Here is a 21,443-nt window from a genome sequence, read left to right as displayed (position 1 = left end):
AATGATAATAATATATGCGTGCGCGTGAATGTGAGCCAGTGGGTCAAGTCGGCATCGACGGCGGTCGATCTTAGCGAGAGAGAGAGAGAGAGAGAGAGTGAGTGAGAGCGGGCGAGAGGGGCGAGAGAGAACGAAAATCATAATAATAATAATATATTACACTCTCGCGAGTTGCGACACAGCGACTATATAATACATGCTCGACGGCCGACTGTGTGTGCATAGTAATAATTATTGGACGTTACGCAATTGTTGTAGTTTTATATATTTTCTCGTGCCTCGCGCGTATTATACGCCGCGGTGGCGTACGAGCGGCGTTTACATATTATAAAATATTTTACTGTCTGGTAATTTCGGTACCGGCACCTCCTCGGACGCGCGCGCGTTGCCGCGATCGGCTAGCGGGTCTATGTCGCGGGTTTGCCAGACGGGGGAGGGGCAAGGGCGTGCGATGCCGTTCGAAAAGGATTTAAGACGCCCGCGGCACCCGCTGCTGCAGTGGCGCATAGGCAAAACCCTGTCGTCTCGCAGCGGTAAATTGCAGTGTCCGGCCGCGCATTTTACCGCCACCGCTATACCACCACCGCTGTGTGACGGACCTTTGTCGTGTAGACTCTTGTGTGGTACCCGACACTTTGGCACTTCACGGACAGACGCTCTACACGGGTATGTAGGCCTCTGTTAAGGACAATGTTGTGGCGGGAGGGCGCGAGTCGAGAGATGATTAAGTCTCTCATCGCGAATTCTTTTCGCGTCCGTGGCGTGGCGTTCTCGATCGATCGGCTCAACAAATATTTTGTAAGTACCATATTATTATTGTTTTGTAGGCGAACTGCGTAGGTATTATACTGGTTGGGTCACGAACGAAAGACGTTATTACTCTGACTTCCAAAATATGCACAAAGCGCGTGTGCCACGCTTGACATTATCCGTATAGCACACTGTTTCAGAGGTACCCAAGAAATGTAATACTTATATAATATTATTGTGACAAACGATAATATTATATTTTATAATAATGTCGATTTGACTAACTATTAATAGTTTCAAATCGGTTTCAGTGTCGTCATCAGATTTTTCCTACAAAATAAGTCACGTGTATTTTCTTTTAAACAATTTTCTCATTGAACCTATATACATATATTATATTCGTATGGAGGTATACTCGTATACAGATTCTAGACATCATTAACGAAAAAAAAACATGCATTTATCATACACATGATTGTGTTCTATTAAGAATACAAATTATTAAAATCATCTTGTTTACTATAATATATATATGTATAGGTAGTGTTTGAGAATTTCATGAAATATTAATTACACCTAACCTTTTGTTCACTAATTATGTTTCCTTTCTAATACCTATCTATAACTGATGTCTGTTGAGCTATAATAATTTAAGTATTGGAAGCTAAATAATTGATAAATAATAATATAACCATAATATTATATAATTAATATTTGTATTAAAAAAAATTCAATGTTGTGAAATATTTCATACTTCAAACACTATACTGGTTTAGGTACTAGAGCAGACCAGTGGTTCTCAATTTTATTGATGCCGTGGTCCCCTGTAATGTCACCGACGTTTTTGGTGACCCTTTTATTATGATAACATTAAAAAGTATACCTACCTATGTAATGATGATCCTAAAAAAATTAATGGAGACCCCCCCCAGTTTTAAAATCGTTGCTATAGACTCTATAGCTATAGACGCTATAGACTCTATAGTATAGAGTATGGTTAATTCACGGCCCCACGACATGTCAAGAATGAAATTGTTTAAGTGTAGCTGCAGCCAGTGGCGTGGCGAACTTCATTAACTTATGAAGCACAATAATTTATATTAGTAATTATAAATACTTGTATAAATAATTACGTATTTACTTAAATGGTTACTGAGAATGATTGGCTTGGTCTCAGTGTGTACTTAATAAATTATTTATTGTATGTGAAATGCCCCTAGTCTCCAGGACACACACCGCCCTTTAAGCTGAGGTACGTGCCTCAAATAAAGTCCTTCGTCACGCCACTGGCTGCAGCCGCTGCAGGAGTGTGCCATCGTACTATCGTAGTGCATTTGCGATCATCAATCACGTCATTGTTGTTCTATTATTTATGCACCGTCGGACCACGCCATAAAAGTAACTCGGTTAAGTCAAACGCGACATATACGTATGTCGTGTTAACCTATTAAAAAAAATTAGCTTATTTTCGAGTTTTTCATTTCCAATAGATAAACTGTACAATATAATATCAACTATTATTGTACTTAATTTTAGGTAGGTATGTACTAAATATTTAATACCCAACAGATTTGCAAGCAACATCGATTGCTATTATTATACAGGTATTCATCATTTTATGTTTACAAAAAAAAAAATGTATAGGTGTCCATTACATACGGCGCCATTATACTTAATACACTAATAAACTCTTAGGAACACGTGAAATATAATCTGTTTTTACGTAAACGTGTCCGTTTATGTGCGATGCTTTTATAAACCCTTTGTAGTGTTATGTGACCGTAAAATAATTTCCGGAATCATATAAGTCTGTATTATATACAGAGTGATTTTCTTAACAGAAAACACTCGTTGTTCGAAAAAGTATATTCAATAATATATTATATTATTTAGACTTTAAATACAAGGTGTAGCTGGTTTTGCATAATTTATGATTTTGAAAATTGTAAAAAGCCTATACAGTTGTAATATTTTAGGTTGTCCTGCCCCCCCCCCCCCCCTCTTGTTATAATGTTCGTCGTTGAAACCACTACGGCTATCCACTTTTGGTTTCAAATTGCAACCTACAATTATTTTTATTTCATAATATTAAGTTATGAGATACTTATATGTATAAAAATGTATAAATTAGGCCACTAATTTATCTCTTAGTACTTAAATCACTCCCAGACACAAGGAGGGCGGTATAAAATGTTATATATTACGTGTTAATGTACATCTTCAATTTTCCAAAAAATGTTAGTAAAGTCAATACTTTTCTAAACCACAAGCGCTCTTGCTGTTAAAATAACAATCCGCTTATACTTAATTTCGAACATTATATATTTTATCAGGTATTTAATAGTGACTTAAAGTGACTTTCAACAATCGATCCCTTTGAAATATGACTGCAGACAACAATCATGCGCTATACTGGTACTTGTATTTCATATGGTTCGTTTGATTTTAAATAAAAAAAATAATTAATATTATATTATAGCATTCAAGCACCCAATAACACCTGTGCGTGCAGTAAAGGGCTGAAATGTATATTATGTAAACATCGATCGGGGGAACGGCATTTACACGTGCGTAAGTCTTTTACGGTTTAGGCTGCAAGTGTGTGCCATTAATTTGTAGCGCGTGAAATAAAATATATGGGTCTCTCCGCGATCGTTTGACGATTATTATTTTTACGATTCGTCATTGTAGGTCCGTCCGACCCAGCCGTATACACCATATAACATTATATTATTATTAAAGTGGACCGCAGTATAGTGATATAGTCTCTATATATGGACGCGAGCGCGGCGTATAATCGATTTCCTGTCAAAACGCGAGTTTATATGGTTACGATACCTATGTAATAGTATATGCATACATAACATTACAGAAGTAATAGCTTTTTTCCTCTGTCGCGATGATCGCGTTTTTCGAATGGCGCGTCGGGTCGAAACACTTTATTTTTATTTGATATTGTATATTATAATCATTTTTAGGGCAAAGGGACGCCGAAATCGATCCTGCGATACTTACATATATAGATTACAGCGTTTCTCGACAATATAGGGTCGTGACCCAATTTCGGGTCGCGAATAATTTTTAATGGTTCACCGAAAAATTAAAGACATTATTATTATGTAATAAGATAATAAAATGTAATTAATATTATGACTTGTTATAATAATTATATGAGTAAAAATAAATAAATGAAGAGTAACACCGTTTCTCTAAAGTTTAAGTCGTGGTAATCATTGAAAAAATTGAGGGTGCGAAAGGGGGGAGGGGGGTAAAGTAGCCCATCCGTTGAATATTATTTAAAAAAAGGTCATATGACAAATTGGGCTAATATCTCAAGTCACCAACACACAAAGGTTGAAAATCACTGATATAGACCACACGTAGCCGAGGTTTTAACTTTTTAAGTTTTAAGCATACGGAAAATATACTCGTCAGTATCGAAACGTGTGTGATTTTAAGAGATAGGATGTTGATGACTTTTGCATTTTTCCCCTTTAATCCTATAAAGTGCTATATTAGGTCAAAATGAGTTTCATACTTTCATGCTCTCTTGATTCAGAATATACTAATTTTCTTTTGCATTTTTAGTTGTAAGTGAATTTTAGATTCCGAGTGAAACGATGGACGTATTGATTTTACAATGATTTGTGTTTTTTTTTTTTATATATTATTTTTTTCATATAAATATCAATAACATTTTATTTGTTGGGTAAAAAAAGCGTGAAAATTTAATGCAAGGCTCCTGATATATTTTTACAATAGCAGTTGAAAAACATTAAAAATACATTGGCACAATTTTTTTTAATAAGTATTTAAAGTTCAAATTTTGACAAAATGTATCAAATTTAAAATTTAGTTATTATTTTGTAGTTAAAAATTTATAAAATGTTCGACTTTTATAGCTAAGGATTGAAAATTTAAAACAAGGCTCCTCGTAAATAGGTTATATATAAATTACTTTATTCACAATAATATCATCAAATATACTTGGTAATATCATAGGCTGACTGACCGTTTTCGCTCAGAATCGTTTTTCTTATACAATGATATTTAAATTTAAATTTAACACCATCCATTACAGCGACCCGCTTGTAACCTACTGTACAACAGAGCGAAATCCACTTACCCACCTATTTTAAGTTCATTTTTAAGAGTTTTTAGGGCAGTTTTGTGTGTTATTTAGGTCATCAACATCCTATATTATCTAGGGATAATTTATCGTAATATATGCTTACGGTAATAGTTATGAGTTATGACTTATTGTCGATTTCCAATAATTATGCGTGTAAATATAAATATTGTAAAATATAATTCGAATGTTATTATGAAAGTTATACGGCATGTGGTCAACAAACGGCAATAAATTACAAAACGCCTATTGTGTGATAGTAAATTATATATTTTGTATGCTCTACTGTGTACTCACATAAATTGTATGGATCGTAAGAAAATAAAAATATTTTGAATGTAATTATGAAGTAGGTAAGAACATACCGTATAGGTGTATAATATTTACATCAATTTGAATCAATTTACGCGTTTCCGATATGAAAGTTTAGACTTTTCAGAAAATTTTTTTATTGAGACCACCGTGCATCGTATAGACAACCGCGTGCTAATACCGGGTTAAATAAAAAAAAATATTAATTATTGAGTGATTCACTAAAATTGAATGGACCAATCACTAAATCACGTCCGAAGGATTGTTAGAGCTCACTATACATACATGGGATTCATTAAATGTTTAGTGATTGTATGTGAAACCCGGCGTAAAATAATAATAATAATGTTTATTGGCCAAAAAAATTACAATTTTCAGTAAGTGATCAATGATTATACACATAACATAGTTAAATGGCCACTGAGGGTAACCTCTTATCGGTGATGATGGAGTACTATTAAAAGATAAGTATGTATGAATTTATAAATTTTATAATATTTTTGTCATTTTCGTAAAAGCTGCGTCATATTTGACTATAATTCAAAAACATGAATAGACATACCTATAGTAGAAGTTATTAATTAGTAATATAATAATAAAAAGATAAACTGCAATAAATATAATATATAATATAAAGAAGTACAACAAAAATGGAATAGATAAATAAATAGTCTACAGTATATACACTGGTACATTACATAGGCTATAGGTCACTATAGTATTATCTAACAAGCATAGATAGTGTTTATATATTTTATAAGACGTATACCTACTGTTAATAATTTGCACCGAAATATCATTTAGTAATATTAAAAACCCACTTGCGAAAAACAGCGACTAGATTTCAATACACGAACAATAATAATAATTTATTCATTTTTAATAACATTATAACAACATATTAATATCTGTACAATAAGTATCTGCGTGAGTTATATACCTATATCGGCTATGGCTTGTGAATTTAATGATTTAAATGCGATTGGGTTGGGCAGTGGATAAATCTAATATTTTCAAACCATTTTAACTTGCCCAACAATAACGATTTGTCAGTTTCGTCTAAGACTTTTTTTAGTTTTCACATAGCACCGAGTTCTTATATACCTATATTCATTGCCTGTTGGGCATAAAATATATTAACGGCCTACATTCGGCAAAATTTTTAACGTGCGTTATGACAGCTGCGTATGTTTTATTGCAATATTCTAGAAAATAATATTTCTCGTTTTTTATTACAGATACTAAATTAGGGCAAGGAAAAAAATCTCTTCGTTCAACAACGCCATTTGTTTTTTTTAGTCCGTCCAGTTTTCAAACGCGTTTAGAGCCAAAATTTTTCTTCAACCTTTGACTCTGAAAATGATTATTAATGGTAATTATATGGAATCTAATCTAGTTGGTTGATTACAGTTAACTATACTCAATGAAGAGCCGAAAAGGTACACTCAAAACCTACAACTGTACACCAGAGCGAATTTTTCGGTTTTTTTTCGTAGAGTTATCGATTGGAATCTACGAATTTAATTCTATAACTAATTGCCATGACTAATACTGCATTAAAACAGTATTATTGACCAGTATAGGAGCCCAAATAATATATATTATATAATATTATTGTATACGGCGCCGATTGATGTGTTTTCCGAATGTATGGTACTATGCAGGTATGTACAAATTATTATTGAACTGAAAATAGTAAATAATACCAATGAAAATGTCTAATATCGTATCATTTTCATAAACGATATCGTAATTGCGAAAGATATCGACCATAACCGAAACATGTAAATGTATATAGGTACAATTAGTATTTGTTGGAAAATTAAAAATTACAATTTTTAATATAATTATAGGTACTGTACTTAAAATTTTCTAATCTAAAATATATAGGTATAAAAAATCTTGAGCTACATAAAAAATATTTTTAAAAATTTATTCACGCATAAAAATCCAAGCATATATTTATGAATTTTTCAAACGAACATTTTAAATTTGAATACTTTGTCATGTATATATAGGCATGCGGTTCAAAGTTCAAACGTGTCTGCGATACATCGTGCATATTGTACTTTATAGATATGATTTATAATATTATAATAATATGCTGTTAATATGTACAGTGATCATATAAATATGTTTAAGAAAGCTTCTCTATGCGTCCCACACATTTCTCGACAGAAAAACGACATTTTCTTTGCATGGATTCGTATTCACAGTGTGCACTGCATAGTCGTTATTATTAAAATACTATTACAGCACCATAATATCATTCGTGTGAATCATATACGGAAATATTATAGCTATTAGACATCGTGTGTGTTCATATAAGAACCTATATTTTAATATTAACTCTGGATTTAATCTGTATATGATAATATACGCGAATGACGACGCCTTTAACCTGCTAAGACATCAAATACAAATAGCTCACATGAGTGTGCCTACGCAAACCTATATATGTTATTACTTTCTGTGTCTCATGTGAACAAAAATTTTCTAAAATCGTTGTCAATAATATTTTTGCAATAAAGCGAATATTAAGTTTGTATAGCTTATATGCTTAGATTATTTTAACCGCTCGAGTGTCTATATATAAGATGGCAGGTCGTCTGCGAAAATTTACCGCACGAAAGCAACCTACATAGCTCGTTTAAGTATAACGCATTCAATCGAAGTTTGAGTAATTTAATTGGTGCAGTATTTTTTATGTACGTTTACATACCTACGCGTATATAATATGGTAGATCTGTACGGATTAAAAATCCATTATGTAAAGGATCCGAAGGTCTTTGTGAAGTCGACGATAAAACTATGTTATGTGTGATGGCTGATGCTGATACGGTCACGTATCCACGTGCACATATACTATAATATATTATATTGGTATATATACCAGATACCGCGTATACATAGACACTAGACATATATGTGCATTTAACAAGGTCGATAGGTGCGCTGTATTACTCGCGTAAATAATATACTCAAATAGAATTATACACACAACGACGAGTGAAGAAACCCTTGACACCTTTTGCTCCTGACGTTAAAAAATCGAGTTATAAAATCAACAGCAAGTTCAGATGGACGACTGCATGCATTGTGTCAAAGAAACCGTTGCGAAACGAACTAAAGTCATAGCACCTAATATAGTATATTTACCCACCAGCTTCGAATTTGACCCAGACTTGGACTTACAGACATGACGTCTGTGACAAACAAAAACCATTATTTCTGATAATCAACCCACACCAGTCCGTATAGTGAGTACATAGGTTATACAGAGGATATTTAGTCTTTTAGACTTCTATAAATTATTGATGTGATTAGTAAATACTTAGGTTATACAGAGTATATTTAGACTTTTAGACTTCTATAAATTATCGATACATTTTTAAATTATGACGAATATATAATATTTGTGTTTTTACATTAAATTCCAATGTATTTTTCAGTACTGAAATAGATTAACTATTGTAAGCATCCAAGTATTTCTGGCCCAGCGGTCAAACGTACGGGTCTTTATCAACCATTATGCAAAAAGTAAAGTAAACCATTCAAAAACGTTAATTAATATAATGTTACATTTTGAAAATGTATTCTGCAAAATACCGGTGCATTCTTTGGGCGAGTATATTATAATATATGTATAAAATATTCTACTTGTTCGGTTATATGCATAATATCTATTATCGCGCGTAGGTATCAATTTATTTAAGGAACAGGTGGCAAGTTATATTTTACGTAGCAGCTATAAATCAAATTCTAAATATTTGCGTAACAATAATAATATATCTCATATAAAGATAGGTATAAGTGCTTCTGAGCGACGCAAATACAAAAATTGTGATATTATTAAATTTCGAGTTTAGGCAAGTCAAGAATTAATAATTGTACGAAATACGCGACAGCAGTGTATAGTTGCGTGGCCCCGGCCGAGTAATACACTCGAGGCGCTCGATACATTTTTTACCAACCGAGTTGGGTTGACCGGGACAAAGACGCCGCGGTGAGACGCCCTTTAATTAACATTTATCCATGGGTACAGACGATTTCGTGGAGCATGCGTTGGTGATATAATAATATTATCGTTTTACAAAAATTGTGATATTATTAAATTTCGAATGAAATAGGCGAGTCAAGAAATAATTGTACGAAATACAACTAATACGCGACAGCAGTGTAGTTGCGTGGCCCCGGCCGAGTAATACACTCGAGGCGCTCAATACATTTTTTACCAACCGAGTTGGGTTGACCGGGACAGAGACGCCACGGTGAGACGCCCTTTAATTAACATTTATCCATGGGTACAGACGATTTCGTGGAGCATGCGTTGGTGATATAATATTATCGTTTTGCAAAAATTGTGATATTATTAAATTTCGAATGAAATAGGCGAGTCAAGAAATAATAATTGTACGAAATACGCGACAGCAGTGTATAGTTGCGTGGCCCCGGCCGAGTAATACACTCGAGGCGCTCGATACATTTTTTACCAACCGAGTTGGGTTGACCGGGACAGACACGCCGCGGTGAGACGCCCTTTAATTAAGATTTACACATGGGTACAGACGATTTCGTGGAGCATGCGTTGGTGATATAATATTATCGTTTTGCAACAATGAGTACACTAAAATATTATGAGGTCGTGGTGCAATGTAAAGTAAAATTTTTAATTGGTCGTATGTTCATTTACGAATAGACACGGCCGAGATTTGCGATATCGAAACAACAATAATGAATGTTCCGCGCAATGTGCAGCGTCGGTCTACCGCGGTGCTGCAGTTGCTCTGAATACTCCTCAAAACTGGTTATTCGAAAGGAGGCTGATGGATGTATAATCATAGGCGTCATAGCAGTGCAGTGCGTGCATACCAGCTGGTTGGCAGTATACGGATACATAATATTGGAATAGAATATTATTCTATTAGCTATCGAGGAATGAATACCCCGAGGTATAGGGCGGTAATAATATTATGCGCAGTCCAAAGCGGCACAACGAGCTATTTTGACTTTGCCGGTTTAATGACGTAGACGCTCATCATCACGACGCGTAGTTGGTTTAATATGAAGAAAAACCATTGAGTAATCGGCAAAAAACCAACAAAAAAAAAAAAAAAATACCTATCACTATTGCGAGATCACAATTATTATAGGTACGGCATAGCGGTTAGCACATAATACCTACGCGTGTTACTAAAAATATGTTTTGAAATCGATTAAAACAGTTACCTATGTACATATTGTAATGTTCGACTTGACGATTCAACAAGTCGCAGGAAATTGTATGAAACCGGAAGAATTTTAAAAAAAATCGAATTTTAAAATCTGTTTTATATTCTGAACTCAATGGCCTAGAAAAGATACCAAAAATGACAAAAAAAAATGCTTTAATCACTTAAAAGTTTTAAAATATTTACTGTTAAAATTTAAAACTAGATCGTTTCGAATTGTGTACTTGAATCACTAATTGACTAGGTATACTGTATACTGACAATAATAATACGAAGTTTCATTTAAAATTAATACGACCATCGTGAACTTCGATTTATACGTCTACTATTTATTAATATAATATTCGATAAGGGCTTCGGCGTAAATATCTGTAAAAGCGTGTCTATGACACGTGAGAGCACCTTAACGCAGTAAATCTTATCATCATAACAAAAACTCTCCAGTAATAATACATCAGTGTTGTTAAGTATTCGAATACTTGTATTTAAATAGTTTTTTTGGATTTCAAATACTTTGTGACCAATGTATTTTAAATACTCAAAAAATGTTTATTTATATTTTTATTCTAGAATACCAACTAAATACTTATTTTCATTATCGTGGTCTACTCTAAATTCCAATTGCTAATATTTCGGAATGTACTATTTTAAATTTTGTTTCCAAAATATTATTTTAAAATGGTTCTAACTTCTGATAATTTATAAATAAGGTTTCGCCAAAATACAAGCAGATAACAGAATTACTGGACACTGAAACCCCCGTCGGCACCTCATTGCCATATTATACCATGGCATACAAGACACTGTCCACCACTAGTTGGATTGGCTTTTATCTTGAATCTTTAAATAGTCTTTCTTCTTATTTAATGGGGCGTACCGTGGTAGTAGTTTATAATTTTAATATAAGATATTCGTATTAATGTTATCGAAAATTTTTTTATTTTATTTTAATTTGTACAATCCGTATAAAATATTTTTACAATAAGCACAATATATGAAGGGATACATAAGAGGGTTTGGTTGGCTTGATTAAAGAAACTATTCAATAAAAGTACTTCATGGCGTGGGTATTGGTGGTTAGTCTACTAGTCATTGAATTGATCCTTCATTATTCATTTATTAAACTTAAAAAATTATTTGTGTAAGTATTTTGAATACTTTTAAAAGATATTTATTAAAAAATAAAGAAATATTTTTAAAATATTAAAGTATTTGAATACGTATTTTAAATATAAATTACACCAAGTTTCGAAACATGAAATATATCGTTGGATAACAATTTTGTGTAAACGATTAAACGAATAAAATATGTCATAATATAATATTATTGTATTGTGACTGATGTAGTCGTGACTGAGATACCTGAAAAATAGGCTCGCAAATGATGTGGTGCCCCTAAATAGCCTATCCACTACGCCGTTTTACAATATTTAATTAATAATTTTATTCAAATCTATAAAAAAGAATAAAACATAAGTAGACCGTAGACTTATCATACCGTCCAGTGGCGGCGTATACAGGGGGGGGGACGTTGGGGTAAAATCCCCTCCCATTTGCTTTTTTTAATGGCAGTTTATAGAAATATTCCAATTACACGAACTTTTTAGACGAACTAGGAAAAAAAAAGGGAAAACTAGATTTGTTAATTTATACATTTAATGATGTAGCATTTTATAATATAGAAGATTTGACGTTATATGGAGTATTGGAGTGGATAATCTTCCATATTATTGTGTTTGATGTGAATTTTGATAAATTTAAATTATATTCATTGTTCCTTATTGTTAAATATTTTACTTAAGTGAAAAGTTTCGATGGGGTGGGGGATTTTCCAATTTTCCCCTCCCAGGTCAATCAAAAGCTACAAATCATAAGCTGCGACTAAAACTAAAAATAATCTTAGTTCCTGGCTTAATATAATATCAATAATGTTATTTGCAAAAACCAACATGGTTTCAGACCTAATATGTCAATCTCCACTAACATACTACTTTATCAATCCAAAATACTTAAAGCCTTAAATAATCGAGCTCAGTTAGATTCAATCTATACTGACTTTCAGAAAGCTTTCGATAAGGTTAATCATCACCTACTTCTTAAAAAAATATCTACATTCGGTATTCATGGACATTTTTTAAATTGGTTATGGTCCTACTTAAACTGTCGAACTCAGGCGGTTAAAGTATCACATAGTATCTCTCCTTACTTCCCAGTTAGTTCTGGGGTACCACAAGGTTCCCATTTAGGACCTCTTTTATTCATAATGTTCATTAATGATTTACCCTCTATTTTTGATAACACGGTCGATATACTGCTATTTGCTGATGATGCAAAAATTTTCTCTACAATTTATTCTCCTTCAGATGCTTTAAAATTGCAAGCTAACTTGGATAAATTTGTAATATGGACTCACCAAAATAGTTTATCTCTAAATATAAACAAATGTAATGTTATTACATTTTCACGCATCGATAATCCTATTAGCTTTGATTACAAAATTGATAATTGTTCCGTTACAAGAGCGACTTCTATTAGAGATTTAGGGATTATTATTGATTGCAATTTGTCTTTCACCACTCACATTAATACTATTACCAAGAAATCTTTTAAGATGCTTGGCTTTATCAACCGAAACACAGTTAATTTTAAAAATATAAATGCCTTGAAAATATTATTTTTTGCGCTAGTTAGATCTCATGTTGAGTTTGGATCAATAGTCTGGTCACCTAGTTACGCCACTTTTATTAATACAATTGAAAATGTACAACTTAAATTCTTGAAGTTATTGTGTTACAAATTAAATATTCCACTTATTTCAAAGAACTCATACAATATGCGAATGAGTGAGTTAAGCTTTATATCTTGTGAAGTAAGAAGAAAGGTTGCTGATATTATGTTTATATATGATTTATTAAATGGTCACATTTCTTCCCCAGATTTGCTCTCAATGATAGCATTTAATACAGCGAATCACTGTTTAAGAAAATCAAACTTATTTCATGTTCCATTTTATAATAATAATTACAGCTCCACTTCTTACTTTCCAAGAGCATTGAAACTAGCAAATCTTGTTGTTGATCATGTTGATTTCTTCTTCATGTCACGTAATGTTTTCAAAAGAAATGTATATTTAGTCTTAAACGATGTTGTAAATTAAGTAATATTCTATCATTATACTATTAGGTATTGATTTAGAGTTGTCTCCTATTGTATTATCATTATTGTTTCATTATTCAAACTTGTCTAATTATTATTATTATTGTTTTAAATCGAGTCGTTTATTGTTAATTGTAAAATACTTAAATGTTAAACCTGTACTGTATTGTTTACACAAAAAGGTCTTTACCCGTTTATTATACAAATAAAATAAAATAAAATAAAATAAAATAATATCCGTTCTATATAGAGCAGTGCAGGTGTTATAGTGCATGTGTTCTATCTCACTGTTCAAAAGTTTTTCTCCGTGGACTCGAGATTTTTGTACATTTTATTTAAATCAAAAGCTTTGATTTAACAAGATTTACGCAAGTGAAAATCAGCGGGTACACGAGTTTTTTTGTTCTTATCGAATCATATAGGAACGGTTACAAGGAATACATTTTTTAAATTATGAAATCCGTAATAAGCTACAGTGACGATAACTGAGCACTTTGTAATAGGTAATACTATTGACTTTTTTTAGTTCCAATCACGCGTGGAACCTCCCACAATATGATAAGTGCACGAGTGCACCTTTAACTTATACAACAAACGGTTGTGACTTGTGGAAAGTTTTTCTGTCTGTTCCACTGGAAAGTCTTTACACGATTGTCGTTTTTCAGTTTCTTCCGATGATCGCAATTGTTTCGGCAGTTTTGGTGGCAAATAATACCTATTTCAATTTTTAGTTAACCACTGCAGTGGTGCCGATAAAATCAGAAGCGTGCTCAGGATTTTTGGATGTGGGGGGGGGAGTGGTTGGACATTTTTTCAAACAAAATATTTATTAAATTTAGCGTTATAAATCTAGTTTAGCGCCCACGCGAATTTTTAAAAAAAATTTCGAGGCCCCTAGGTATTATTACAACCAATGAAAAACGATGGGTCAAAAATGAATTGCTAAAAATCGTTTTTATGGTATGGCCTTACAAAGTTCACGATTTTCGGTGTTTTGTGCTAACGAATTTTCAATTTTTTTTTTTTTGAAACCTAGGTAAATCAACGTTTTAAAAATGATGGTGCAAAAAAATTCTGACACTCACCTATGGTGGTTTTACATAACAAGTAGAGGGATGTTTTCGATTTTAATTGTCCGAGCGAGCGAGTGACCACGCCGGGTATAATATGACAATTTCAAAAATTGTAACATGTTTTGATTTAACAATTAAATTGTTTTTATTAACATGTTGTCATAAATCGGTTTCGAAAAATAAAATTTAAAAATTAGCATGGATGCTAATAGCTAAATTTGATCCCAATAAATTATTATAATTACCTATATTATGTAAATACATTATATTATATCCGTAAAGTGTCCATAGGGTGGGGGTGGCTGGGGGGTTGAAATCCCTAAACCCCCCTTGAGCACGCCCACAAGTAGGTACCTAAAATGAGTTCGGACAATATCCGCCAAGACAAAAGAATTTTACAGACACCATTGCAGTGTGTGTGACCTTTATTGGATCAATGATTCTGGATGATAACGCTAGCGCCATCTACAGTTGTAGTTTAGAACCACTCGACAAAGCGCGCCCAACTATTCAAAGACGACTACCGCTTACTTTCGCCGATAGACTGCAATGTCGTCAACGATTTTGCTTTTGAATTTTCAAAAATAAAAACCCGGTTTTTTATTATTACTTATCAATGGTTCTTTGAACAATAAATTATTGTTCTCATCATAGTTTTAAACTGTTGATCATCTTACGTCATATTATATGTCTTACCTATTATACATTTGCAGTATGGAACAATAAGCAAATATAGTATAATGAGACTAATTTACATGATTACTGAGTATGAGGAGGCAGGCTGTCCAGGGACAGAACCCTCTTATTATATAATATAGAACCATAATACATCTAATTTATAATCGTATTTAAACATAACATTCCAAGTGAATAGTGTCCTTAAACTCCTAAAAAGAACTTGATTTATTAAATTAATATTATAATTTTTTAAAATATACTATTAGTAGACATAATTTAAAATACATTTTAACTAGTTGACCATTTATACCTAAAACCTATATACCCTAGACCTAAAGGTCGACATCTTCCTTCAAGACTGAGAAGTTCAGACAAACAAATAGTGTAGCTTTCAAGTGAGCCCATTTTATGACAAAAGTATGACGGTCTGTATTCTTTTTCAATAGGTAGTGCGTATAACAAATTTTAAAATTATACAAAGTGAAGACGGTGATGTACCTTATGTTTTCACCAATATTTCTTCATCTGATCAGTATTTGTACATCATGTAAAAAAAATCTTAGATAGAATATTGACTTTATTATAATGATTAAATATTTTAATAATCAAATCATCAGACTGCAGTTGTTGACAATTTATAAATTATTTTTCAAATTATATTTAAATATAGATACAAATACAAATATATCCATTCAGAAAGTATTTAAAATACTCTGTGAAAAAGTATTTAAGAACAAATACAAAGGTTACATTTAATTGCTGTATTAATTTTGGTTATTTAATTGCAGTAGAAGGTAAAAAAAATAACTTTGAAATTAGTAACTAACTATTTAAAATTGTAAAGTCACTTGTAAGTATTCATCATTAGAATTTTGAACTTTGAACTACCTACTAAATTTTATCTTTTTATCAGGATTTTTTTACAAGTTACTCAAAAACTATGAAACTAGTTACAAGTAACTAGATACAAGTAAAGTTACAGTTGTATGTAACTACATTTCGTTTAAAGTTAAAAGTTGCATTAGTATATGTATAGAGAATTATTGACAGGCCAGGGAATAGGTAAAATCACGTTATGGTCGTTATGATAGGAAAAAAAGATTTAAAAACTATAATCGTATAACTACTGAATATCCAGTGGCCAGAATAATTGTGAAAACCAAAATGAACGAATATGTGACCATGTATTTTTAATATTTTTAAACTGGTATTGTAATAATAAGTGAGAAAATTGAAAAAATTATATAAAAAATGATAAAATAAACATATGGCGTAAATTTAAAGTATTTACGATTATTACTTTAATAGTTAACGAATAAATTAAAAATAAGAAAATCGTTTTATTAGTATTTGTCAATTTACGGGCAATTATCCATTGCCCAACTTCAAAATTTAATTTGACTCTCCGGTGGACATTTTTTTTCTTTTATGGAGGTAGACATACTTCTGAGGAATCTTGAGTTAAACGGTTCAGGAAAATTTGTAACTAGTTAAAAGTTACAAGTTAAATTGTAAATGAGTAACATGTGACAAGTTACAAAAGTAACGGAGTTACATAACTTAGTATCATTTAACTATGATATGCCCGACCGGCAACCCTGATTCTTTAAAATTTAAAATAAATAAAAATTTGTTATACTTTAACATTAATTACAATGAGAATTTAAATATACTAAAGAATGTTTAATAATTTGATTTTGATTAGCCTTGTTTTAAATTTTCAATCCTTAGCTATAAAAGTTGAACATTTTATAAATTTTTAACTACAAAATAATTACCTACTAAATTATAAATTTGATAAATTTTGTCAACATTTAAATGCTTATAAAAAAAATTGTGCCTATGTATTTTTAATATTTTTCAACTGCTATTGTAACGATATATCAGGAGCCTTGCATTAAATTTTCACGCTTTTTTACCCAACAACAATTTTATTGATATTTATAGGAAAAAAAACTAAAAAAGTTGAAAACTGACCATGTCAGTAAACAGCTCAAAGAGTCAAAATATTTTCAAAATTGTATGGTGTATAGAAAATAAAAATATAAACATTCAGTAAAATGTTCATATATCTACAGTTATTCGTTTTTGAATAACAACAAAATAGCAAAATTGTTACATGAGAAATCGAGTAAATATCAAATGTTGTAAAAATATGAATTTCAAACGCTCATAAACATTTAATTTGATTTTCTTGTAGACATTTTTTTTTATAAAGATAGACAAACTTATGGATAAATGTATTACATTTTCAAAACTTAGATTTAAAAAGAAAATTTTTTATGAATTCTCAACTCAAAATTATTTGCTAATTTTCGTGATTTTTTCCGTATTGTGTCAAGATTTGAACATTAAATGCTTATAAATAAAAACTGTGAATAAGAATTTTTAATTTTTTTCATCTGCCTTTGAAACAATAATCTAGGAGCCTTGTATTAAATTTTCAAGTTTTTATCCAACAAGTAAAGTTTTATTCATAGAAAAAAAAGACTAAAAAAAAGGAAACTGAAAATGTCCGTAAACAGCTCAAAATAAGTTAAAATATTTGGAAAATGTTATGCTGTATAAAAAATGCTAATATAAACATTCAGTCAAAATGTCATGTACCTACGGTCATTTGTTTTAGAGTTGCACCAAAAACCAAAATTGATTTTCTCGAAAACAGATTTTGCTTAACAATTCCCGTTTTTCCTTACTTTTTCTTTTGTTTTTCACGTCACTTTTGAAAACTACTGGGAAATTTTTACTTTTGACCCCCCAAAGTACCAACTAGATTCACTTTCCTATCAGAAAAGTTACTGTTGAATAAAATCCAAGCACTTTTACTGTCCTTTTTAACCTAACCTTTTGGTGATGACTTATGACAGACACAAAACAAAATAAAAAAATAAAAAAACATACATCATTGTAAAATCAGTACATTCATCGCTTCGCTCAGAATCTAAAATTTAAATTTTAAATAGTCTGTAAACAACTTAAAACGAGTCAAATATTTTGAAAATGTCATGAAGTATATGAATAAATTGATAAAATAAACATAATATGATGTAAATTTCAAGTGTTTATGGTATGGTTAGGTTATCACCGGACAACTTTTTGAGTCCTGTAAAATTTACTTTTCAAATTATATTTAAATATAGATATAAGTACAAATACATCCATTCAGAAAGTATTTAAAATATTTTTAAGAACAAATACAATTACTTAGGATGTATTTATTTTACATATTTGTTTAATTTTACTAGTAAGTAAAAAAAATTATTCAGTAATTAGTTATTAACTATTTAAAATTATTGAAATGTCATTTTTAAGTAGGTAGCAAAAATGTAGAACTTTGAACTACCTACTTAATAGTATTCTTATCCAAAAATGAAAATAAATACAAATTTGTTTTACTTAGGTATTAATTACAATGAATATTTAAATATTCAAAATAATGATTAGTAATAAAAAAGGATAATGATTATCAAAAAACAATATGAAGTTAGACAAATTATTTTTTTTTTAATTTTGAAAAGTATTTACATAAAAGTGTTTGATTATCAAATACAAATACGTCCAAGACTTTATGTAAATTACTGTCCAAATAATTAGTTTAAAATGTATTTAAATACATTGTTTTCAAATACTTCACAAGTCGAAACCCGTTGGCCCTAGATCACAATTTGATAAGCAGGGATGTGATTTGTGCCGAGCTGATTGATCTTGTTTTGCGTGGTATAGCCGCATAACCATGGAAACTCTCACCGTCACACTTACAATAAATTGTGGTCAGGCTCGGACAGCAGACATGCGCCCATCTCCTGATCCCGCAAAGCACGTCCCGTCACGCCACGGACAACCGTTTCTCCGTGCATAGTTTATACACTCTGGTTGTTCACAGCCGTGCATGGCCTTGATAAACATCCAATAATTGTCCCATGAAAAATTATGCTGATTCTTAAAATTCAAACATTTACGTCAAGGCTTTGGTGCAAGTCGATGAGTCCCAACTCCCTGCAAGGACATCCATTGGCCCGTCCATGCTTCAGGTATTGGAGGTCCCCCTCGTGAGGCCGCGAAGGTACTTGTTACCACGGTCCACGGGCACCCATGTCCATGCAGGCATTTCACTAAAGTCAGGCTACCGAGGGCTGCTGCCATTATGGCGGGCAGTGGTGTATATTGTTACGTGCTGCCCCTTCAGGGATCCAGAGTGATGATGATTTGAAATAAAATGATGGTCAAATTAGAATAGTAAATGCCATGTTATTTATTAGACCAGAATAAAATGTATAATATCGTCGTTTGTCGTGCCAGAATATCGATGAGTGTGGAGTGAAGTAGCTCTTGTTGTTAACGGCTCTGGTCCAGGTACATCTGATTGCGCTGTACTCCTGGCGTCCCTATATACGATGGTCTCGGCTCCTTTGATCTGGTTGGCGCGTGGACCTAGGTGTCCTCGAAGTTGTTATTCTCACAGTAAACGAAACTGCCACCTCGCAATGGCAATTATGTTATGCCCGCTCAGTTTGATTAATTGTAAAGTGCATTTAAGTGGTTCGCCGAAATGTTCCTTATACGGAATATTTTGCAACTACGAGATCATAACATCTCAAGGAGAAATGCTTCTGCCCTGAGTAACAATTATATACCAACACCTGAATCGATTACCTATGCATATTATATATTAGTACGTAAAGCTATTCCTTTACAGTGTACTTGATGGGCGACCTTTTTCAAACGAAAATTTTAGGCAGTTAAAGTGTCTGTTCTGTACGGCCATAGTGCACGTTAACACATCCCAAGGACATCCGTTGGCCTGTAAATACTCAAGACATTCCAGGTGTCCTTCCGCTGCCGCCTCGGCACACGTTTCTGCAGACCACGGGCATCCGTGTTCATGGAGGTATTTCAATATTGTTAAGTTGCCATTATCTGCCACCGCATGATGGGCGGGATATGGTCGATCTAATGGGCGGTACTGGGCACCCATTCTCAACTGCAAATTGTAGGCAGTCAAAGTTATTGTAAACAACGGCCTCAGTGCACGACGTAAGCACATTCCAGGGACATCCGTTGGCGTGTAGATATTTTAGAAATGTCAGGCGTCCGTGCTTGGCCGCAATGGCACACGTTCTTACTGACCACGGGCATCCATGTTCACGGAGGTATTTTATTATTGTCAAGTTGCCAACAACCGCCGCCACCGCATCGGCGGGATATGGTTGATCTAATGGGCACCCATTCTCGACAGCGTATTTTAGGCAGTCATAGTTTTCACGCAGGGTGGCTCGTCACATCCAATTGAAACTCTTGTTGGCAGGCGTTCTCCAAACATGTCAGGTTTCCAAAATACGCGGCTTTGGGTCTTCCACCAGACCGCGTTCTGTTAATCTGTTTCCCCAATAGAGCAAAGCTGGGTTCACACCGCACTGCAGTGTCGTGAAATGTTGCCGTGCACTGATTGGTCCAACCACTATGCGGTATCATTTGGTAACTGTGGTAATAAGCGTGATTATTTTACACGACACGGTGAAGTGTGAACCCGGCCTAAGACATACAGGACCGGACACGAGATGAATATTGTGGTTACGAAATGTAGTACAACTACAGGTGGAGTTCGGGGGGGGGGGGGGGGGATATTTTCCTTTTTGCATTACTAGCGCCGTCTTAATTATTAACGACGACAGTTTTAATTTATTCAAAGTTTTTTATGCACGGTATTGTCAGTTTCAGTATAATGCTATACATTTTGCTATGAAATATGAATTAAATATTATAATATTGTTATTTGACATTTTTCAAATAACTTATAATATTGATATGAAATATTTAATTGATAACGTATACCGCGGCCCACGGACTAAGATACATCTGAAATCGTGCGCGCCCCCCGGGAGATCGTCTTCAAGACCACGGTCACCCGATTTGGCCATAACACATAGTGTCTGAGCCCCAGGCACGGATCCATAGCAAAGATCTGTGGAGGGGGGAGGGCAACAATTTTTTTAACAACACAAATACAATTATAATAAAATATTATATTTTTTTCTTAATTTAAAAATGTTGTCATAATAGTAAGTACTTATATAAGTAATCATGATAAATGTGATAAGAAGTTTAGATTTTGTT

Source organism: Metopolophium dirhodum, chromosome 8 (genome assembly GCF_019925205.1).
Source record: "Metopolophium dirhodum isolate CAU chromosome 8, ASM1992520v1, whole genome shotgun sequence".
Taxonomy (NCBI): domain Eukaryota; kingdom Metazoa; phylum Arthropoda; class Insecta; order Hemiptera; family Aphididae; genus Metopolophium; species Metopolophium dirhodum.
Note: the sequence above shows the minus strand (reverse complement) of the source record.